This window comes from Bison bison, unplaced genomic scaffold (genome assembly GCF_000754665.1).
Source record: "Bison bison bison isolate TAMUID 2011002044 unplaced genomic scaffold, Bison_UMD1.0 scf7180017864020, whole genome shotgun sequence".
Classification (NCBI taxonomy): Eukaryota; Metazoa; Chordata; class Mammalia; order Artiodactyla; family Bovidae; genus Bison; species Bison bison.
Genome location: NW_011494592.1, coordinates 1294748 through 1298511, shown reverse-complemented (window position 1 = coordinate 1298511; position 3764 = coordinate 1294748). Strand labels below are relative to the sequence as shown.

At 49.5% G+C, this 3764-nt stretch overlaps 1 pseudogene; it reads left to right on the top strand.

Annotated features, from left to right (window-relative positions):
- The first annotated feature begins 2538 nt into the window (after nucleotides 1-2538).
- Nucleotides 2539-3551, top strand: LOC104984429 (annotated as a pseudogene).
- The last annotated feature ends 213 nt before the right edge of the window (nucleotides 3552-3764 follow it).

The following is a 3764-nucleotide window of genomic DNA, read 5'->3' as shown; positions in this document are numbered from 1 at the left end:
CCCTCCTGTCTCTCCTGATCACAGCAAGGAGAGGTGTGGGTCTCTGTCAGGGGTGGAGCCTGCCCCTGCCTGTGGCTCTCAAGCCCCGTGACCCAGCCTCAGGCATGTCTGGCAGGTCTCAGATGCCCTTCCAACATGCCCCAGGATGTCACCAACCTTATGACCTAAAGCGAAGAGGAATTAAAGAGCCTCTTCATGAAGGTGAAAGATGAGAGTGAAAAAGCTGGCTTAAAACTCAACACTCAGAAAACTAAGATCAAGGCATCCAGTCCCGTCACTTCATGGCAAATAGACGGGGAAACAAAGGAAACAGTGACAGACTATTTTCTTGAAGATGGTGTTTGGTAGCCATGAAATTAAAAGATGCTTGCTTGGAAGAAAAGCTATGACAAACCTAGACAGCATATTAAAAAGCAGAAACATTACTTTGCCAACAAAGGTCCATTTAGTCAAACTATGGTTTTTCCAGTAGTCATGTATGAATGTAAGAGCTGGACCATAAAGAAGGCTGAGCGCTGAAGAATCGATGCTTTTGAACTGTGGTGTTGGAGAAGACTCTTGAGAATCCCTTGGACTGCAAGGAGATCAAAGCAGTCAATCCTAATGGAAATCAACCCTGAATATTCATTGGAAGGACTGATGTTAAAGCTGAAACTCCAATACTTTGGCCCCCTGATGCAAAAGACTGACTCATTGGGAAAGACCCTGATGCTGGGAAAGATTGAAGGCAGGAGGAGGGGATGACAGAGGATGAGTTGGTTAGATGGCATCACCAACTCGATGGACATGCGTCTGAGCAAGCTCTGGGAGTTGGTGATGGACAGGAAAGCCAGGGATGCTGCAGTCCATGGGGTCATAAAGAGTTGGACGTGACTGAGCAACTGAACAACAAACCTGCCCCAGACCTGTCTTGGGGCCTTCCTGTAGCACCTCACCCTCTGCCCATCAGGATCACCAAGCTACGTGGTTTACATTGAGTCTTGCCCCAAGGCCACAGGTGTGAGGCCTTGTACCACGGCCAAGAAGAGGAGCCCAGAACCAAGGTCACCTCTGAAGCTAAATGAGCCCCTTTGTAACTCTTGCCAAAAGCCCCGATCATCACTAACAAGCTTTATGTTGAAAAGTAGGCAAAGATGCCCACTCCAGTAATCACCCTGCATACTAAGTTGCTTCATTCATGTCTGACTCTTTGCAACCTCATGGACTATAGCCCACCAGGCTCCTCTGTCCCTCAATCAAGAATACTGGAGTGGGTTATCCTAACCAATCACCTAATGTCAACCTTCTGGCAAGAATTTTCTTTGTCTTGAGGCTATAAAAATTGACAATTAACCCACAAAAACTGTGGCCTCTTCCTGGTCTGTCAGGAGGTCGGCCCACTGCACTCACAGTGCCCTTGTTATCTCTGCTCTTTGTTCTTTTTAAACTCCTTTCCTTCCAAAATGCTCTTTGTCTGGAAATTCTTTTCCAACCCGGGCTCAGACTGCCTCATCAGTTTAGGGACAGGAGGGCACTATCTCCCAGGCTGTGGCTTCTTCTACCTCCTGCCAGCCTCAGATCCTTTGGGGACCCTGGGTCTGCAAGATTGTGTTAGGGGTAGACAAGGCCTCACCTCACTCCCTCAGGGGCCAATTTTTCCTAAAAGAGTGGCCCCAAAGTGCTGTATGATGTCCTGAGGGGGAATGTTGGCCCCTCGTCTCCCTACCCCCACCCTGTGCTCTTGTAGGATGGTCAGAATGGCCGAGTGGCCAGTCAGTACGCACGCATACACTCATGCCCACTTTCACATCTGCACTCACACCCACACAACAAACTCCCAGACACTTCCTTTATTTTGATGGTGAGAGAGACAGGATCTTGCAAGTTTCCTAACCTCTTACCCCAAATGTCTCCCTCCATGGTCCCCCACCCATTTAGGGGACTGGCCTTTGCCCTGGGTGGGGCAGGATTGGGGCAGAATTGTATGTGGGCCCTGACTCAGCCCCAGGCCCTTCTTGCAAGTGGAGTCACGTCCCTCCTTATTCACCTGGGGGTGACGGGTGATGTGTCCTTTGGCTGTTGTGGCCACATCAGAGGGGAGGAGCCCCCTTGGACCAGCCCGGGCTCCCATGGCCAATGGCCTGTAGGCAGTGCCCAGCCTCCACTGTCCTCGTGGGTCAATTTCTTTTCAGCCCCTAAGCACTGGGCACACTGTGGGCTACATGAAATCTCTTTCTCTTCTAAACTAATACAAATCCTACATTTCCAGAAGATCTCATTCAGGATGCCCCTTTGTTGAAAAACAAAACAAAACAAACAAACAAAAATTCCTGGGATTTCCCTGGTGGTCCAGTGGTTAAAATTACATGCTTCCAATGTAGGGGGAGTGGGTTCCATCCTTGCTCAGCGAACTAAGATCCCACGTGCTGCATAGTGCTGCCAAGAAAAACAAACAAACAAACAAACAAAAAGTCTCTCTGATGACGCTTTCCCTTTGGCACGCCCACTGAAGATCCTGCTGTTGCCATGAGCTTCTGCCCTGCCTGGTGTTACTGGTAACATGAAAACAAGCTGAACCCAGAGTCTCACTTCTGCTGAAATGTCCCTGATGCCAAGATCCACATCTTTGACCTAGGGTAGAAGAAGGCAAAAGTGGATGAGTTCCCACTCTGTGGGCACACAGTGTCTGATGAGGATAGGTAGCTGTCCTCCGAGGCCCCAGAGGCTGCCTCTGTGTGTGCCAACACGTACATGGTGAAAAGCTGTGGCAAAGATAGCTTTCACATCCAAGTGTGGCTCCACCCCTTCACATCACCTGCATCAACAAGATGCTGTTCTGTGCTCTTAGGCTCTGATAGGCTCCAGACAGGTATGCACGGTGCCTTTGGAAAGTGCCAGGACCCAGTGACCAGGGTCCACACTGGCCAAATTATAATGTCCATCTGTACCAAGCTGCAGAGCAAGGAGCATGTGATTGAGGCCCTGGTGTGTGCTAAGTTGCTCAGATGTGTCCAAATCTTTGTGACCCCATGGACTGTAGCCTGCTGGGATCCTCTGTCCATAGGATTCTCTAGGCAAGAATACTGCAGTGGGTTGCCATGTTCTCCTCCAGGGGATCTTTCCCAGCCAGGGATCGAACCCGTGTCTCCTGTGGCTTCTGCTTTGCAGGCAGATTCTTTGCTGCTGAGCCACCAGGGAAGCCCTGAGACTCTGTTCATGGCCCGATTCAAGTTCCCTGGCCACCAGAAGATCCCTGTCTCCAAGAAGTGGGGGGTTTACTGAGTTTATTAATTATTTTTAAAAAATCTATTTATCTGCCTGCATCGGGCAGGTCTTAGTTGTGGCATTCAAGATCTTTAGTTGTAGCATGTGAACTGTTAGTTGTATTATGCGGGATCTCAGTTCCCCGACCAGAGATTGAACCCAGGTCCCCTGTCTTGGGAGTGCCAAGTCTTAGCCACCGGACCATTGGAGAAGTCCCGGGACTTACTAAGTTTAATGTAGATGAATTTGAAAACATGGTGACAGAAAAGTGGCTCATCCCAGATGACTGTGGTCAAACACATCCTTAATTGTTGCCCCTGGGCAAATGGTAGGCCTTGTGCTCAGGAGAGCCTTGGCGCTGTCCCCTTCTTATCACACTCACCAATAAATTCTACTTTCCTGTTAAAACAGAATAAAGGCCTTCCTGATGTATTGCTCCACTTCCCATCTCGATCCCTCCACGTACCAGCCACCCCTGTGTGAGGAAGCCCGGTCTACAGGAAGTTTCTGGTGATTTTGAG